We start from the raw sequence: 20,909 nt of genomic DNA, 5'->3' as shown, positions 1-20,909 counted from the left end.
TGTGGACTGAATCCAAGCCAACGTCTATAAGATGACATTTCTGGAAGCATTTGCATCTTTACATTATATTTAGTTTACACAATATGCTACACAACTGGAGGAAACAGCCCTGCAAGCCAGCCCAGCATTTGACCTCTTACAGAGCTGCCTTTGAGAAACAGCTATTCCATTCACCTCCCCCTGCACTAGCACCTTTTACATCAGACAATTTCAAAAACTGGGAACAACTTTGAAGTCTGTGACCGTTCTCATATAGTTTACTTAAAAACATCACAACGCAAGTGAAACACTTTATTCATGCACTGCTTCACCCCATCCCCCCCTCCTCTCCAGTTTTCAGCACTTGAGCACAGGCTTGGATGACTTGCCTTGCTATATATCCCCTCCCCTGTACCTTTATCAGAAACAAGACTGATTTATGGTACAATTTGCTTGGGAATCTAAGTGTCAGTTCAGCACATCAGAGTTCTGAACAGGTTTGAATCAGGTTAGCTTCATTGGGTTGAGAACTGAGGCATATGTTGTGTCCTCCTCACCACTTTCCTTGACAAGCATCAGGCTGTTGATTTTAGCACCATGTCTCTTTCAAGAATTTACCATGTATGGTGGACAAGCCCAGTGATTGAGGGCTTTTGGAAGAAGGCTTTTCATGAGCTCCAACTGATTACATGGCAGCCGGTGACCCCAGATCCATTTATGCACTATTGTCTAGTTTTAATGACGGAGGCAAAAAATACTTTACAAATTTATTGGTTTCCTTTTCTGTTGTGGCTACCCTATGGTGGTAGCCTCAATTGGAAATTAGTAGCAACCAATCTGATGGAAGAGTGGTATTCTCAGATTTGGTTGGTGGCCCTTATGGAAAAACTTACTTGCCAATTGTGGGAAAGGAACACCACAAAGAGAATGTATGTTTTATGTGAAATGTTTTTGTTTTATTAAGTATTTTTTGGTCAAAGAGCATGACTGGTTTCTTACATCGGCTCATGGAATGATATTACAGGCTGATTGTGTTAATTTCTTCTTCTCTTTATGCTTGGCTAGTTGATTACTTCTATGATGCTTGTCTGATTGTTTCATTTAAGTGTTTGTTTGTTTGTTTGTTTGTGTGTTATGGATTGTATATTTGTGGGAGATTTTCTGTTGTCTACTTGTTTTGCTCTTGTGTTTGCTGTAACCAAAAGGTGTACGTGCTCCTAGTTTTTATTGCTTCTATGCTTCTTTTTCTCTGACATGGAAAGACTTAATAAACTGTTGAAGAGGCAGCAGAAGAAGATCCAGCCAAAGTTATGTACATTGTTGAGCTTAACTGGTTTCTAGAAGAGACCACAGCCATTTTCAGATACCGTACTTGTTACCTGCAGTACATTGCCTATTTTGAAATGCATCTCTACATTTTCATTTGAGTTCCATCTTGCACATTTAACGAAGCCCAAATTTGATGTAGATGCAACAGCACATCCCAGTTGTGCACAGATAGGAAAGGACTGAATCTCAGTGGAAGGACACATGCATGGGGAAAATTCCAGGTTTAATCCTTGCTAAATCCAATTAAACCAACAAAAAAGGATTAGGCAGAAGGAAATGTGAAAGACCGATTCCTAAAGACGTTGGAGAGATGCCACAGGATAAGATGCACACAGAATAAGTTCGCTTCCTCCATTCTATGTTATATCCTTTGCTAATATTTCTCTGTGTGTGCTGCTTAACCTTCTCCCTGACTTTTCAGAAGCAAACTAACGGTAAAGCTAGCAGGCCATACAAGTTTATGCACCGTTTATTGTTCCTTGAGCAAAGTGGGAAATGAAAAGCTTCCCATCACAAAATGCTTCAGTGCAAGGAAATGCCTAACCAGAAGATAAAATAACTGACCTGTATGAAATGAAAACAAATAAAAAGCCAATTTGTCAAATAGCAGCATTTTAAATGCACACACCAAGTCTTGGGACTTGTATGGGAAACTGAGAATACAAAGCAGTTTGGATCAGCGTCAAAAAGATTCCAGGCAATACTCTCAAGGAATGACACATTTCAAGAGAATTTGTAACCAGAAGAACACTGTGATAAATTGTAATCACAGCAGGATCCAGCTTGGTGGGAGGTGCCCAATACACAGACATCATTTATAGGTTTCCAGTATGACCTACGTCTAAAAGACATTTTAATGATAACAAGGGAAAGTAGATGGATTGTCTGTGCAGAGTGTTGAAGGCCCTGCTTGTTGTCATCCTCAGCTCCTATAAAGACCAGAGATTTTCAGAGGTATTCATCCGTCTCGCTATCAGCCCACAATACCAAAAGGACGGAACTATCTCAGATAAAGCATGCCAGAGAGAGACATTCACGCCTCAGCATTTCCTGTGGGAGTCTGACCCAAATAAAGCCATATTAATAAATATAAATTCTGGACCATTATCGCCTCCAGAAATGACTGTGCAAGGAAGTTTTACCCTTCGGTTCATATATCCTCCAGAGGTTTTCTTCGGGAGTTCAAACATTCTTCACGGCAACTGGTCAGAGTGTCAGGCCTTCCCACGGGGACAATTGTGTTTAAATTACATTAAAGACTCAAAGGCTCAGATAGATATCTAAAGCAAGGAGTATAATTTGTTAAATATTTTAACTAATATGCAATCTGGGAGTCCCATGTACACAGAGACTTTGAAAATGCTTGACAAATAGAGGCAAGCTGGGAGTATTTGCTGTTGTGTCCCCATTTTCTTATTTAGTTTTGAAGTACTAAGGAATATGAGTAAAAAAATAACATAGCCTGATCAAAACATTTTTGGAGTAGAGGGTGCAATGGCTTTGGAATGGGATGTGCAGAACAACACAGAGTTCTTCTTCTTCGTCTTCTTCTTCTTCATTCAGGCCATTTGAATACACAAAGTTGTACTTTCTGATTTTTAAGAATGAACTAGGCAAGGTCTATTCATAAGAGAAGAAGACATGGACGAAGACACCTGTGTGCATGTTCTAATGAAAATATATTCTGATTTCTCTATTCTTGCGATCTGTGATAATCAAAAAGAGATGTGTCCTTTTCCTTAGGAAAAAAAGAGCAAACATACATGACCTTGAGCAAGAATATTTTCCATTAGCATGAATCCTATTGAAGGGAATGACCTTGATCCAAAGTTCAGAAAGTATACTACAGTACACACAAGCAGCTACTGGGATTTGTTTCTCCTTTAAGGTCGGCCTGGGTGGTTGTTTCTTACAACCACACTCCTATCATAATGTTTTTAATGCCAAGTGTATGTGCAGAATTGCAACGAAAATGTACTAGAGATGAGTTACCTTCTCAGCTTCTTGTGAAAAACTTGAAGATTCCTGTTCTTGATCTTCTTTTATTAAAAAAATAACTTTGGCATGACTATAACCTTATTCAGGTCACATTAGCCATTTCCCTTGGGGGCACCGTCTAATTGCTTCTCAACTGACCCTCCACTTTGTCCCAACAACTTTGCCCCAGAGGTCACTTTGCTAATCCATTATTTTTGTAGTAGAAAAAAGTGCTTCCTAAGAGTAAGCTTTTGTTCCTATTGGTGCTCAAGTGAGAGTTGATTAAAAGGGAAGGATCTGTAGACAACCTACTCCAGTCTTACTTAAGGAAACCCAACTTTTATAATATGTACAGACAGGATTTAGATATTGGAAAATAAATATAAAATAAAATGTGCATATGTCTTCACTGTCTTCTTTTGAAGAAGACAACGGTTGGAGAATCCAGGCCTATGTACCATCAGGCGTCCATGGCCCTCCTGCCCACCCCCCACTCCCGCATCTCCAGATCCCTATCAAGTGAGCATGCACTGTAGAGAGTTCAAACCCAATAGGACTAGCAGAAGGAAAGAGCACAACACTTTTTCTGCTGGTGCATCCACCCACTGACACTGCTTTGTAAAGCCATTTGTCTCCTCAGAGTGCTCTGTGACTCAGCAGAATCCTCGCTGAGAAAGAAACTGCAGGGCTTCATTTCTGCATCACACAAGTTGAAGAAGTGTGGAATTTGAAGGACAGCTGCATTTCAACTTGTGCAATGAAAATTGTTATGTACTAAGTTGAATAGGATCCAAAATGCAGCAGTCTGATTGGTCCTAGAACAATAGGATTCAGAATGCAGCAGTCTGATTGGGCCACAGGAACCACCCAATCCAACTCCGGGTGGAAGTGAATCTGCAACATGATTGACCTACAGGAGAATCCCAGAATTAGCCAATCACGTGGGGCCCATTGTGTAAATAATGTATATAAAGCAGACATTTCAGGGGAACTTCCATTCCTCACTACTCTGAGCTGAATAAAGAGCATGAAATCCACATTCGACTCCAAGTATATTTCAAAAATGCAAACCTTGCTGAATTACTTCCCCCTCTCAATCTGCAGTTTATCCAAGGAAGCATTCCGTCATTTCCTAATTTGTGTCCTAGCAATGTCAGGGTGTGGTTTTTTTGAGGGGGGGGGGCGGTTTGCAGGAGAGTTTCCCCTTCCATTTTCTCAGTCATTCCTATTCCTTCTATGAATGCCTTGTACACAACACATCTTCAGGGAAATGTTTGCAGCCTGACGTTCAGAATCATAGCATTAAATGCAGAAGGCCCCCTCAAAATCACAATAGTGCTTTGCCTGTCCCAGGTAAGTGCTGCCATTGTATTTCATTGCAATTTCTAAAAATAAAATAAAATAAAAATTCACCACAAGATGGTAACAAAGAAAATAGTGGTCTGCACTGATGTGACAAGCACTTTGCCTGAATTCTCCTGGAAATTCTCCATGGAAAAAGGGCTTTGCCTTTGGAGGTCAAGTCAAGCAGTTGGAAGGTTACAGCACCTGCCGTGGCTGTATAGACCAATATGGGAGAGATATGTTCTGTTGCAGCTGGGGCAGATGAAGGCGTCCGGTTGTGCTGCTGCAGATGCACCAGGGCATATTGTCTCCCTGTGCTTCTGCCAGTGCTCATTCCTCCTCTGTTCACTGCTATGGATACACAACCTGACCGTCTCCAGATCCCCATTGCTTCTTGAATGGATGTATACACTGTCTTCAGCTGAAGGCCTAAGAAAGCCACAGGGTGAAGAATATGCCAAAGAAAATTGGAGCAAGAATACAGCCCTGTTTCATACTGCTCTTTATAGGGAAGGCATCTGAGGATGAGCCGTCCTATTGGACAGTGCCACACATGTTCTTGTGGAAGGACACAATAATCTTGTGAAGCTTGTGGAGCAGTGAGAAGAGTCCTTTTCGGCCAATGAGGTCAAAGGTATTTGTCAGGTCTATGAGTGCAATGGGGAAATTAGGCAAGTACTTAATTCATCAATGGCATTTCAAAGTGCTTAATTTTATCTGGACTGGTCCTGTTTTAAAAAATGGAATGGCCCTGTTGTTGGAGGAAAGTTGTTTTGTTTTGTTTTGTTTGCAGGAAGTTGTATTGCTCATTGTCAAGTGATCACAGAGCACTTACTAATGGACAGGGGTGACATTTGCAAAACCACAATAGACAGGCTAGTTGGGGATGGTAAAATAACATTTTTCTATTTTTTTTTAAGATTTAAATTTCCCCAGTAGCAGCACATTGTGCTATGAATTCCAGGAAAATACAATGTTCTCATAACGGAAATGCAACCTGGAGGAAAGATACCTGAATTCTTCTTTGGATATAACAAATAAGCAATTATTGGGCATTTATTGTGCTAAAATGATGGTGTGGAAAAGTGCTGAGGTGGTAGAGGAAACGAGGGAGAAGCTCCAATTTCTTTGAGGGAGGAAGTCCCCACCCGCCTTCTTGTGAACAAGCAAAGAGGCAGGAGAATGCAGCTAAAGCAAACAACTAAACAGGGTCCTAGGTTGTACATGCTGACAAGAGGCTAGGCACTGGGATGAAAATGTTTCATCCCAAGTATCCAATATCTGTCCCAATGGACATCTAGTAGGAGGAAGGAGGAAGCATGAGGTTAAGAATTCAGAAAGATTGGACAGATAGTCAAAGAGCCCGGCTAGATTAGATAGGCTGCAATTCGTTTACCAAGAGCAAGTCCCTGGGGAGTTTCACAATCACAAACATCCTACAAGCATTAGAGAGTTTCAACTGTTTAGAAGCCAGTGATAATTGGTAGAACGATGTGTTATTTTATATGCATTTATAGTGATAGCAAACCAACCATTAGAATGCCTGTGTTTGGGCAAGACTTTGGTTCCTAGACTTTTGTACAGCACCTACAGCCTTTTAGACTTTGGTACCACGTTGCTGCTGCTTCTTCATCATTAACGCCAGTATTCAGATCCTTCCTGGATATTAAAACTGTCCTCACAAATGAACAATCTGAAACAGAGGTGAAGATAGGAGGCAATGAATATAAATATATTCCCGTGTACAAGGAGCCATTTGGGGTGTGGGGAGGATAAACGAGGTATTACGTCAAAGCAGATGGTGATGATTTCAATGTGCACATGGCTTTTTTGCATAAATGTGTTCCAGGAGCGGGCCATTTAAATGGCCAGGGTGTGGACCCAAGAAAGCCTTCCTGATCCATTGGCTCCACCCCCTAACCCAGCCCATGTCCAAGCCTGCAGCCCCATTTGCCAATTCTGGGTGCAGGCTAGCATCCTGTTCCTAGAATCATAGAATCATAGAATCATAGAGTTGGAAGAGACCACAAGGGCCATCGAGTCCAACCCCCTGCCAAGCAGGAAATACCATCAGAGCACTCCTGACATATGGTTGTCAAGCCTCTGCTTAAAGACCTCCAAAGAAGGAGACTCCACCACACTCCTTGGCAGCAAATTCCACTGTTGAACAGCTCTTACTGTCAGGAAGTTCTTCCTAATGTTTAGGTGGAATCTTCTTTCTTGTAGTTTGGATCCATTGCTCCGTGTCCGCTTCTCTGGAGCAGCAGAAAACAACCTTTCTCCCTCCTCTATGTGACATCCTTTTATATATTTGAACATGGCTATCATATCACCCCCTAACCTCCTCTTCTCCAGGCTAAACATGCCCAGCTCCCTTAGCCGTTCCTCATAAGGCATCGTTTCCAGGCCTTTGACCATTTTGAATGCCCTCCTCTGGACACGTTCCAGTTTGTCAGTGTCCTTCTTGAACTGTGGTGCCCAGAACTGGACACAGTACTCCAGGTGAGGTCTGACCAGAGCAGAATACAGTGGCACTATTACTTCCCTTGATCTAGATGCTATACTCCTATTGATGCAGCCCAGAATTGCATTGGCTTTTTTAGCTGCCGCGTCACACTGTTGGCTCATGTCAAGTTTGTGGTCAACCAAGACTCCTAGATCCTTTTCACATGTACTGCTCTCAAGCCAGGTGTCACCCATCTTGTATTTGTGCCTCTCATTTTTTTTGCCCAAGTGCAATACTTTACATTTCTCCCTGTTAAAATTCATCTTGTTTGTTTTGGCCCAGTTCTCTAATCTGTCAAGGTCGTTTTGAAGTGTGATCCTGTCCTCTGGGGTGTTTGCCACCCCTCCCAGTTTGGTGTCATCTGCAAATTTGATCAGGATGCCCTTGAGTCCATCATCCAAGTCATTGAAAAAGACCGGGCCCAAGACAGAACCCTGTGGCACCCCACTAGTCACTCTTCTCCAGGATGAAGAGGAACCATTGATGAGCACCCTTTGGGTTTGGTCAGTCAGCCAGTTACAAATCCACTGAGTGGTAGCATAGTCAAGACCGCATTTTACCAGCTTCTTTACAAGAATATCATGGGGCACCTTGTCAAATGCCTTGCTGAAATCAAGGTAGGCTACATCCACTGCATTCCCTTCATCTACCAGGGTTGTAATTCTGTCAAAAAACGAGATCAGGTTAGTCTGACATGACTTATTTTTCAGAAATCCATGCTGTCTATTGGTGATCACAGCATTCCTTTCTAGGTGCTCACAGACTGTTTGCTTAATGATCTGCTCCAGAATCTTCCCTGGTATTGATGTCAGACTGACTGGGCGATAATTATTTGGGTCCCTTTTGAAAATAGGGACAACATTTGCCCTCCTCCAGTCTGCCGGGACTTCGCCTGTTCTTCCACACCACCCATTATGCCCACACCACCTATCCGTAGAGGAAGCTGAACCCGGGATTCCCACGCCGGGGTCTGAGAGGGGTCTCCACCATCCTGCAATGCTGCAGGACCAAAAGGGGTGAGCAGACTTGCAATACAACAGCAAGAATACATGTCAATTCATCATTACAATAAACTGTCTGATTCCAGTTCATTTCAAAACATAATATGGTTGTCCAAAATAACTGCAAAATCAAAACAAAAAATCACTTTAATTTCAGAGCACTTTAAAATTTGTGGCAATAATCAACCGACCATATTATTATTATTATTATTATTATTATTATTATTATTATTATTTAAATTTGTCTATTGCCTTTCATCCAAAGATGCCAGGGCAGTTCACAACAGAAATCTCATATCTCAGTGGATGGATAAATGAAGTGATTCACAAGGACCAGGCAGGCTTTCTCCCAGGTAGACATTTGTTTGCAAACACAAGAAACATTATTGACATTTTGGAACTCCTGCAGACAAATATCAACACAAAAGCAGTTCTGATATTTATAGATGTGGAGAAGGCCTTTGATAACATTTCTTGGAAGTTTATGAAGAAAAATTTGGAAGGAATGGGAGTGGGGCGGGGGTTTCAGAATGGGATAGAGGCAATTTATTCGGAACAGAAGGCAAAATTGATAGTGAACAATGTGGTAACGGAAGAGTTTAATATTGAAAAAGGAACACGACAAGGTTGTCCTATCTCCCCTTTGCTATTTATATCGGTCCTGGAAGTGCTCTTAAATATGATTAGAGGTGACCGGTTGGTGGAGGGCATTCAGGTCGGAGCGAAACAGTATAAACTTAAAGCATTTGCAGATGACCTAGTATTGACGTTACAGGAGCCAGAGCCTAGTACCAAAAGGGCACTGCAACTGATCCAGGAGTTTGGTCGGGTGGCGGGATTCAAACTTAATAAGCAAAAAACTAAGGTTTTGGAAAAAAACTTGACCCCTTCAGAATCAGAAAGGTTTCAGAAAGAGACAGAATTAAATGTGGTTAAGAAAGTAAAATACCTAGGGGTAAACATAACAGCCAAGAACATGAACTTATTTAAAGATAATTATGAGAAATGTTGGTCTGAAATTAAAAGGGATCTAGAAATTTGGTCAAGATTGAAGCTTTCCTTGTCAGGACGCATTGCTGCTATTAAGATGAATGTATTGCCAAAAATGCTGTTTTTGTTTCAAACTCTACAGATTGTGGACAAAATGGGGTGTTTTGAGAGGTGGCAGAGAGATATTTCTAAATTTGTCTGGCAGGGCAAAAAGCCCAGAATTAAGTTTAAGATATTAACTGATGCTAAAGAAAGAGGGGGCTTTGACCTGCCAGACTTAAAGCTGTATTACGAATCAGCAGCTTTCTGCTGGTTGAAGGACTGGCTGCTTCTTGAAAACACGGATGTTTTAGATTTGGAAGGATTTAACAATGCTTTTGGATGGCATGCATATTTGTGGTACGACAAGGTTAAAATACATAAGGCCTTTAAGAATCATGTTGTCAGAAAAGCATTGTTCAATGTCTGGATAAAATATAAAGACTTATTGGAAAACAAGACCCCAAGGTGGCTATAACCAATGGAGGCTAAGGCCCCGAAAAGACTCAATATGGAGGCCAAATGGCCGAAATATTGGGAAATAATAGAAAAAGATGGAGATAATTGGAAGCTGCAGAGTATGGAGAAAATAAAAGATAAAGTGCGAGATTGGCTACATTATGCTCAGATTAAAGAAGTTTTTAAGTTGGATAAAAAGATAGGATTCCAGGTGGAAAAATCAAAGTTAGAAACAGAACTGTTAGAATCCAGCTCTAAGACACTTTCAAGAATGTATAACTTGCTGCTAAAATGGAATACACAGGATGAAACGGTTAAAACAGCTATGATAAAATGGGCACAGGACATAGGGCATAACATTACGTTTGCTGACTGGGAAAAGTTATGGACCACCGGTATGAAGGTTACGGCATGTAATGCCTTGAAAGAAAATATTATGAAAATGATATACAGGTGGTACATGACCCCAGTCAAGCTTGCAAAGATATACCATTTGTCTGATAACAAATGTTGGAAGTGTAAAGAAGCTGAAGGAACATTCTTTCACCTCTGGTGGTCCTGTCCTAGAGTGAAGACCTTCTAGGAAATGATATATAATGAGCTTAAAAAGGTATTTAAGTATACCTTCCCTAAGAAACCAGAGGCCTTCCTTTTGGGCATTGTCGGCCAGAGTGTGCAAAAGAAGGACCGAACTTTTTTTATGTATGCCACAACAGCAGCAAGGATACTCATCGCTAAAGGCTGGAAAACCCAAGATTTGCCCACACTGGAAGAATGGCAGATGCAACTGATGGACTATATGGAACTGGCAGAAATGACGGGCAGAATCCGTGACCTCGGAGAGGAACTGGTGGAGGAGGAGTGGAAGAAATTTAAGGACTATTTACAAAAATACTGTAAATTGTACGAATGTTAAGAAAGATGTAAGATTCGTAACAATATGGCTCCAATAAATTAGTAACAAGGAATATAAATTTAAATGTAATTGAAAGATAAGACAAATTTTGGATAAAAAATATCCTAGAATTAACTTTTAAAGAATAAGAGTTATTTAAACTCTAAAATTTGAGACTCAATATTGGACAATTATATAATATAAATTGAACTAAGTAAATAATTTGCTAGAAAAATTTATGTGTTTAGAGTGCAGGAACAAGAGATGTGAGGAAGTCCAAAGATGAGAATGCAATGTGGTTAATGAAAAAGAACATGTTTTTATGTATGTTGTTGTTTATTGTTTAAAAATTTAATAAAAATTATTATATATAAAAAAAGAAACACTCAGAGAAATGCCACAGCTGATGACCTCAAGGTGCTCCCTCAAAAAATTTCCCAAGTTCTGTTTTTTTTATGTATAATTTTTTATTAATTTTTCTGTTTTACAATTTCAAATACTCATTGTACATCCTTAAGATATCAATGACTTTCCTTCTTCTCTTTCCATGATTCATTTTACATATCATAATTCCCTGCATATTTTACAAAAACTATACCATTCAGTAGTACATTACTGCATCCATAAAAACTTATTTAATGTACACTGTTGAATTTATCTTAATGCTGCCAGCGTTTTCAGCTGTACACAATTATTTCCCATATATTCAATAAACATTTTCCAATCTTCTTTAAACATTATGTTCTTCTTGTTCTCTTATTCTATATGTTAAGTTTGCAAGTTGTGCATATTCTGTCAATTTAAGTTGCCATTCTTCTTTGGTTGGGACCTTGCTCGTTTTCCATTTTGGGGCTAACAAAACATGGGCTACAGTAGTAGCATACAAATCCCCCCCCCTTTTTTATACCTGGGAATTTCAGTCTGAATTATCCCCAACAGAAAGGACTCTGGTGGGGGGGGGAAGTACTTTTAAACATTTTTTTCCCAATTAATTATGGATCATTTCCCAATACTCTTTCACCCTTTTACAAGTCCACCACATATAAAATGTTCCCAAGTTCTGGCTCTGTCTCCTATAGTCCCTCAGCCATGCACCTTCTGACCAGTCAGGTTTCTTAGTCAGGTCTTTTGTCCTCATCTGCAATCACCATCTGGATGGTGCCTGCAATTGCTTGCAATTGCTTATGCTTACAATTTGCATTGTGGGATGAGGGAGGGATTCCTTTGCAACAAAATGGCATTGACCATACTTTCCTGCCTTGAGCACCATGGCACTGCAGCTGGTTTTTGTTTTATTTTTTTTAAAGAAAACACCCGGAAATTTTAGCACAGATCTTCTGAATGTTGTCTCCTTCAGCCCAACTGCACCTGGCTGCTTTCCTGCAGAGGAATTTACACCCACTTCAGAGCACAGACATGACCAGGATTCAACACAACTGTTCAACATATAGAATTATGTGCAATTAGACAAAAGAACTGCACACTTGAAGGCATGTTCAAAGATCTGTGAGATTATAATCTTGTACATGTCTTCTTTAAGTAAATTGAAAAGTCCCTTTAAACCTTGTGTCCTTAATTTTTCTTCTTCATGCATTAGCTGTTGAGTTGTCACATAGCTTTGTTCATAGAACTATGTCTGTTCAAGTTCTTCATGTAAAAAATACAAGATGTGAAACCTAGCACAAATATATACATGTAAAAGGCACATTAAGTAATCAGGGAAAAATGCAACTCTGCCCATGTATTCTTTCAAAAGAGATATAAATATTTACAAATGACAGAGTTAAATCCAACTTGTGGAAATGATATGTATGCAGGAACTGGAAGAGGAATTGCTGAATTCCAGACAGCATGAGAATGACATATCAGATTCTTTCTGATGGAAATCTTACACAGTTTTAAAACCGTAGGGCAGGGGCAGCAGATGAAATCTGGTTGATTGTCGACTAGCAAGAAGTTCTTGCTCTTAATGGCTTAACAACAATGACCAAAGGTCCTCCTTTTCCTTACAAATTAAGACACTGATATCAAGGATGCTTGAAAAAGCAAGTGTAGATTTTCCTTTTAAAGGAGATGTGTGGGAAGTCCAGTTCTGGTACTGAAAACAAATTCCCAGGCTCAACATATGCTCAAACCACCTCCTTCTGTGGGCTGCAGCTCAGGGGCAGAACATTGGCCTTGCATGCAGCATGTCCCAGGTTCAATTCCTGCCTGCTCCAGGTAAGGCTAGGATAGACCCATGCCTGAGACCTTGGAGAGTCACTGCCAGTCAGTGTAGACAATACTGAACTAGATAGGCCACTTCAGTACAAGGCAGCTTCCTTTCTTCTATGGCTGCTTTCCCAAGACCCTATTTTGTACCTGGCTCTGGTGGGTGGACCTCTGGGTCCTAGTGGAAAACAAAGCAGAACCTGCAGCTCAAAAGTCTGCTAGTGCCTGCAGAAGGAAGCCTAAATTATAATTTGCACAGTGGTTTTATATTCATGCTTTACGCGCAGGAGAAATTCTTCCTGGAAGTATAATAGTACTGCCTTTAAGGGCCCATCTGCAGCACAGGCAATAAAACTCAGCTATTAATTAATTATTAAGAGCTCAGGCGATCCAAAAATTTGGCTGTATTGTTAGTGCATGATTCACAGTTCATGATCCTTTGTTTCTACGTTCCAAAGAACTCAGTTGCTGCTCCTCCTTTCCAGCTTCTCTTCTTCCTGCACTCACATACTCCTGCGCCAAGAATAAAAAAAAGGTCATTCTTCACTTAAGGGTGGAACATGGCCAGTTCATAGTCAGCAGCACTGAGCAACCGCCAGGCCATTCTCTCTCTCTGCTGTTTTCAGTGGACTTGCGATGAGGCCAGACTAGTGTAGCTGGGCCAGGATTGGAGTGATATGCTCAAACCATCTTGACCCAGTGAGCAACCTGGCCGCTGAATTCTGCACCAGCTGAAGTTTCTGAACTGTCTTCAGAGGTAGCCCCTTGTATATGCAGCGATCTAACCTAGAGGTTACCAGAGCATAGACAACAGGAATTAGGCTATCCCTGTTCATATAGGGGTGCAGCTGGGCCACCACCAAAACTGATGGAAGGGACTCTGTGCCACTGAGGCCATCTGAGTCTCACGTGACAGCAATGGGTCCAGAAGTACCCCCAAGCTACGTACCTGCTTCTTCACAGGGAATTTAACCCCATCATGAGTAGGCCACCACCCATCCATCTGTTCTCATTCTAATCTGGATTGAGCTGCAGTTGAGCTTCAGTTTGATGGCTCTCTTAATAGCAGTTAACAGCAGGAAGCTATGGGACTAATTGGACATTAAGCAGGATGAGCTCTCCAAAACTTTTGTAGGCACAGTGATGAAAACAGGTTCCAGTGCCATCATGAGCACAATACCATCATGCTCCAATACCATCATGAACACAAATCAGAATGAACATGCAATAAAAAGGCTACCTGGAGGTAGCCCTCAAAATCAGCTGGTTGAGGCAACTGCTTCATTCTGCCAATGGTAGGCCAAGCCTGGAATCTGAAAATGTTCTTCTTAATCATCCCTATTACTGTACTCTTAGGGTTCAAGAAACTGTTCAGAATAACATAGGCAAATATGTCTTTGCCCTATTAAACTTACAGTCTGTTTCAACAGTGCAGAGACAGAAGCAAGAGTCCAGGGGAGATGAGATGGAAGAGAAGGACAACTTTCAGAGATTAGACACCCTGAAAGTTGTTGAGCCAGAAGTTGTCGAGCGATTTTTCGATTGACTTGCCTAAGATCCAGGACAAAGCACCACCTTTCATAATTCCCCCCCAGATGTCAATTCCACCTTTGAGATCCCAGCAATGTCCAGGAAAATCTGGATGCATGGCAGCCCTAGATTAAACATCTGGTTCTCAGAAGTGCTTCTTTTTTTTTTTGGGGAGGTTTGCTGGACAGTTAGGAAACTTCACATTATAGGTTTCACAAAAATTCTTCATTTAAAATAAAAACAAACCGATTAAAAGGCAAATACAAAACAAAGGCACAATAATCTAAGCAGGCCCATATCATACTTGAATGACACATCTTCCTTAACACACATGCACAACTATGTTTATGGTAGAACACACAAGAAGGTCTATCTGAAATTTAAAAAAATACCTGACTGCTCCAAGATTACTGACCTAAAGAAAAATGTTGTGGTTGGGCGGGTTGCACCTCTAACCTCCAACCCTTCAACAACAAATGGCCAACTTCTAAGTTAGAGCTTTGACATACTCCCCTTATGCATCTTTCCTAAAGATTTATTTCCTCTGAGGGACTTCATAAAAGACAAAATATTTCTCCTTTCTTTTTGTTTAGTGTTGTTTTATCAAATTTCCTGGCATTTCCTAGATATAATGGAAACCTCCTCCTAGGCTTGCAGTTGCTTTCTTCTTTTGTAGCCTCTTCCTGCAAAACATTCCTTTACCCCATGGGATGGTCACATACATGAACTCAGAGTCTGCATTTTGCTTTGCAGGTTCTCACATGAGCTTTCCGATACAACAAGGATGCATACAGGGCACTTCCAGCTGACTAGTTTTCTGAGCATCCATGTTGATTTGTTTACAGGGAGGTTAGACTAGGGCTGTGTCCACATTGCCAGCTTAAAATCCAGCTAAGTCATTATTTTTCTCAACTTCGATCGAAGTCGCTTTCGGCAAAAACATAGCAAATTGCTATATTTCATCCGAAATAACAGGATATATATACAGTGGTACCTCAGGTTACAGACGCTTCAGGTTACAGATGCTTCAGGTTACAGACGCTTCAGGTTACAGACTCCGCCAAACCAGAAATAGTACCTCAGGTTAAGAACTTTGCTTCAGGATGAGAACAGAAATTGTGCGGTGACAGCAGGAGCCCCATTAGCTAAAGTGGTACTTCAGGTTAAGAACAGTTTCAGGTTAAGAACTGACCTCCAGAACGAATTAAGTTCTTAACCTGAGGTACCACTGTACATGGCAGATATAGATTGGGGTTAACATCATGTGTACACCACTTCCAAAACCAGTGGTGGGAGCCCACTGGGTGTGGAGCAAATGGGAGTTGAAAATAGTAAGTCTGGAAGTGCCATGACAGTTATATATTGTATTCATTTTAAAAAAAGAAATCTCCTGTCTCAATTGTATTTTACACATATCCATCAAATCCCCATAAGGCAAACTGGGTAATCTTTGGTCAGTGACTCTCTCTACCTAATCTACCACACAGCGTTGTTGTGGCAATAAAATGGAGAAAAGGAGAGCTACATACAGTACCTTGACCTTCTTGGAGGAAAGCTGATATATAAAGTGTAGCAAGGCTGCAATCCTATACACATTTACCTGGAAGTCCCATTGGAATCAAGCCAAGCCTTATGAGGAACGGTTGAAGGAGCTAGGTATGTTTAGCCTGGAAAAGAGACTGAGAGGGGATAAGATAGCCATCTTCAAATACATAAAGGTCTGTCACATGGAAGATGGAGCAAGCTTGTTTTCTCCTGCTCTGGAAGGTAGCACTCAAACCAATGGCTTCAAGTTACAAGAAAGGAGATTCCGACTAAACACACGAAAAAACTTTCTGGCAGTAAGAGCTGTTTGACAGTGGAACAGTCTCCCTTGGGAGGTGGTGGACTCTCCTTCCTTGGAGGTTTTTAAGCAGAAGTTGGATGGTCATCTATCTTGGATGCTCTAGTTTAGATTCCTGCATTGCAGAGGGTTGGAGTAGTTGACCCTTGAGGTCCCTTCCAACTCTAAGAGTCTGCAATTCTATGAGCTAAATAAAGCATTCAGGTTTTCTTACTATTTAGAATCTTACCATTCTGTTGTTAAATCAAGATGACTTCTATCAGTCAGCAAAGTACTGCTGCACAATAAACCCCTTCATTAAAAATATGACGTAACAAACAAAACACCCCACAAAGAAATATAACCTTCAATTCCTGCAACAACAGTGATGTCAAATAATTTGGTGCAATTGGGAGATTGTTCTCAGTGGCCCTGAATCAGTGCTCCCCACCAACAGCTCCCCCCTCCCTGAGATGAAAGAGCATGCCACCAATTATATGATATACAGTGATATCCATGGCTGATGGATAAGGTTGGGAAATGGAAGCCTAATTCAGCACACATATCATCCCAAGCTGGATCAAGACAAAAGAAGCATCATTAGCTGTGGTGTTGACACACTGATTGCTTCTGCCCCATTGTCTCTGGCCAAACATATTGGTGTAAGGAACGCCAACTGAAAAAATTGCAATATATATTTGTCCAAGAGTAATGGGGGAACTGTGGGTGTATGTACCTTCAACTCTATGGATTTTTGTTTTTTTAAAAAAACGAGTCTGTGCCATTATTTCCATGCTGCTCAAATATTGTTTATGAATGCCAAGGCAATACTTTACAGGAGGAACATAGCACAGCTTGCTTAGCACTACATAGTGCAAGATGAAAAGAAAAAGATTGTTTTTCAGGGGTTTCATTTCTCAATTGCCAGTTGCTAATTCTTGAAGTTCCTTGCTGCTCTGAATGGATTTCAAAACAAATCAACAGACACATGAGAGACCCGGATTATTTTTGGCTAGTGTTGAATAAATGAATAGCCCCAAATGTTTCTGACATTGTGCCAAGTATCTATGTGCATGAAGCTTAAGAGCAGTGTTTTTCAAGAAACCTTGAAGTCTGGCTGAGATTTATGGTTCTGATACTGTCATCCATTACTGTATTCAAAGGAGCTGCCTGCATAAAGGTTGGTAGAGGGCAGTCAAACCTTTTGCACCGCTCAAAATTATATCATTAGGTGTCTGCCTATGGGCTGACTTGTTCTCAAGCCCTTAAAGCTAAACACAGCTGAGATCTAAATCCCATGACAAATGAAGGAAATGTGCAAGGATCATGAATAACACATGGCAAATGGAATTTCTAAACATCACTCTGCCATGCAGTATAGTACACCTGATAAATGACTGTCTGTTATAATGCTATTGAAAAGACACTGGAGGCAGGCCTCATGTACGACAGGAAAACCCTTAACATAAAAGTGTAATGCACATTTTAAAGCTGGCACTGATGCTCCACTGCCCTACTTCCCCCAGTCATGTAAGGATGGCATTCTTGAATACTGTATGTACATTATCATAAGGCTGGGAAAGTTTTGGGGAAAGTATACATAATACTAATAATAAAAAGGTCACCCAAATCAAATGTTGCATCAAAAACAATCAAATTTTCTATCTGAAAAAACTGTGCAAAATATGAGTTTATTTTGCACAGTTTAATTTGTTGTACTACCCACAGAATTGTGTAAGGCCCCCTCCTGGATCCCTGGTTTACTTGATGTCTTCTCAGAGGTTCAGAGACATCCAATAATAATAAAATGATGAGCCAAGAAAGCAAAATAAGGCACTCAAAAACTACTACCGGTGCCACATAATACTCATTCCACATTTCTCCCAAGTTGCAAAGGGCGGTTTGCCAAGCTCTTCGCATTGTGAGGTGATGCCAGCTACAAAATTGCCTGGATTTGCTAGACTCTTGCATGGAAGTTTGAACTCAGGAGCCCAGTGGACATACTTTAAGAGGTTGCAGAGTTGTCTATATATTTTATTTTTGGCTGGTTTCTGGTTTTGTCCACTCACCACAGCCCCTTAACAGGAAGTACCTATGTTAAACACATCTCTGTCGATTCCAAGATGAAAGAAACATTCAAGAATTACAAGAAAGCTCCTCTCCCTCTCCCCCTCTCTTCTCTTGCCATGGGTTTCTTGCCGAGGGTCCTCTCTTTGTTCGTTTTGTCTTTCAATGTGTATTTGCTATCAGGAAGATAAGGTCTTGGAAGCAGAATCTTCCCAGCTGTTGCAACCGGGCCTTATTGAAGAGCAGCAGCAGCAGCAGCAGCAGCAGCAGCAGGCTCCTGTCCGTAGACAGCAGAACGATCCAGAGCACCCGCAGGCATGGCAGGGTCAGGAGAGAGCATATGTTCTCTGTACACAGTAGCAGGAGTCCAATAGACAGCAATTAGCACCAGCCGAATGAAGATGAACGGTCATATACGTAACCTTCATAAAAATGTCACGGAAAGGGGAAAATCCTACACCATATGAATCCAAGTGATGTGTCCTCCTTGGTAGAAAGGAAAAGGCTGTGGCATGCCTTCTCCCTTGCTCGTTCTTGCTACCAGGAATGTCAAAGCAGCCTTTTTATTACAAAGCCCTTTCTTTCCCTAAGGATTTATAGTCATACGCAGGTTGCAACTCAAGTCATATGTAATGTCTGGGCAGCGCAGAGAGTGAGGTCGGCTCAACTTTTTTTAAAAAAAGCATTTTCATCCTTCCCTCACCCAAATTGGGTCTCAGAGCAGGAACAGATCAATAAAAACTAAGACCTTCCCCGCCCCTAGGATTACAACAAAAAAGACATGCAGCAAAATGAAAAAAAGGATGAGAGAGAGGAGGAAAAGAACAAACTTGGCATTTTGGGTTTAGTATGCCAATCAGTGGGATTGGTATCAGTCCTTGTTTCATTATTAAATCATGTCTAGGAAAACCATTTTCCAAAATATATGGAAAGATTCTCGCCAGGTAGCTCCTGAATTACAAGTGCTATGTGGACTGTGGTAGCATGATCCTGCATATCTAGTACTAGGACACAGAAAATAAAACCATCTCTGTCCCCTTTCTTCTCACTGCAATCCTCAATTGTGTCCCACCACCACAATCACTTCCCTTTTTTCTAAACAAAAAAAGCCTTTAATAGATAGGCACACCAAGTAAAAATAAATAAAACTAGGAACTTTCTATTTGTAGCAATTAAGTTTGTAGTAAAGTATTTGTAACAGCTATATTTTTTGAGAGCTTCTGATAAGGCAGGAGTGGCATACACTTGGCAGCTTTTGGGGAGATGGCTTTCCTAGACATAATTTAATAACGAAACAAAGACTGATACCAATCCCTTTGTTAGGATTACTTAGGATATGAGCTGGGCCAAATGGAGGCTGTTTGAGTAGAGAATTTACTTTATTTTTTTGTTAGATGCCAGGATGGTTGTTCTAAGGAAATTGAACTTTCCTGAGAAGTTAAATAAGTTTTTGTGGTATTGTTAAGCTAGAGGACAAATATAACAAGATACATTTTTAAAAAAATATAATACATTTATTAATTTGATTTATTATATTTCTATGCTGCTTTTCATTCACGTGAATTGCAAAGCAGCTTGCAAAAAATAAATAGCAATAATGAAATGGAATGTCACGAATACAATACAAATCATAGAGAATATTTTTTTTAAGAAACCGTATTTTTTATTAAAGATTTCTTGGTTTACAAAACTATGTGTAATGTCTCTTTTTTCAAGTTACATTTTCTACAGATCAGTTTCATTTGTTGAGACAGTGTTACATTAGGAAGAAAAGGGGGGAAGAGGTGGAGGGGGGCATGTGTCAGCTTCGCTTGTGTTCCTTTGGTGGTGAGAGAGGTTGGGGTTGGCCTAGGGTGTGGTTGTTTGTGATTGGCTGTGCTGAACTTTGTTTTCGTGTGTGAGTGGGGTGGGTGGGTGTTTTTGAATCAGGTTAGCCATATTGATTCGTATGCTGTTGGTGGATTTTTGTCATTATCTTGTTGGGCTGTGTATGTGATAAAGGGGAGCCATACCAGGGTGAAGATGTCTTCTTCCATTTGTCCCCATGTCACTTTCAGTTTATTGGTTAGTTTTTCTAATAAGGCTGTTTCCCCTACTATTTGATACCATTGGTCCATGCTTACTCCTGACAGGTCTTACAAGATACATTTTCAATTATGTGGCAAAAAGTATTTTGTATATATATGTTGAGAACCATGTTCAAATGCCTCCTGTGAAATATGCTACTATTTGGAATTATTAGAAACTTTTCAGTTTCAAGTGAAAATGTCATAAGGATCTTAGGGAGAACTTGATATTTATCAACATAGTAATATCAATAATAATAGTCTTTCCTAGGGTTTGTGAATGCAGCAACCAAAATTTGTTTTAGTGTGCATGTTTTTAATTTCAGTTTTCATGCAATGGTATTGTTTCCTATTCATTTTTTTTTTTTTTTTTTTGGTATGCTATTGAACTTTACGTTAGTGGTTAAATAAATAAAAAGATTTATAAATGAGCAGTCAGGAATAAGCATAGGAGCCCATAATATCCTCAGGCTAACAAAGCAAAAATTCAATTTTGTTGGGGGGAGGGGAGAGGAAACCCTCTCCTTAAGAAATTAAAACACTATTATCTTTTCAAAGACAGCTTATAGCTGCACAGACATATGCCTTGCAATGCCATCCTATCTTCCTGCTAACTTGCTAGGGTGCTGACAGCGTTCTGCCTGCAGAATGCATTTAACCCTGAAGGCCCTCTTAAAAGGGCATGGCGTATTTC

This window comes from Podarcis erhardii (assembly GCF_964252035.2).
Source record: "Podarcis erhardii genome assembly, chromosome: 3".
Taxonomy (NCBI): domain Eukaryota; kingdom Metazoa; phylum Chordata; class Lepidosauria; order Squamata; family Lacertidae; genus Podarcis; species Podarcis erhardii.
This window is presented reverse-complemented; position numbering follows the sequence as displayed.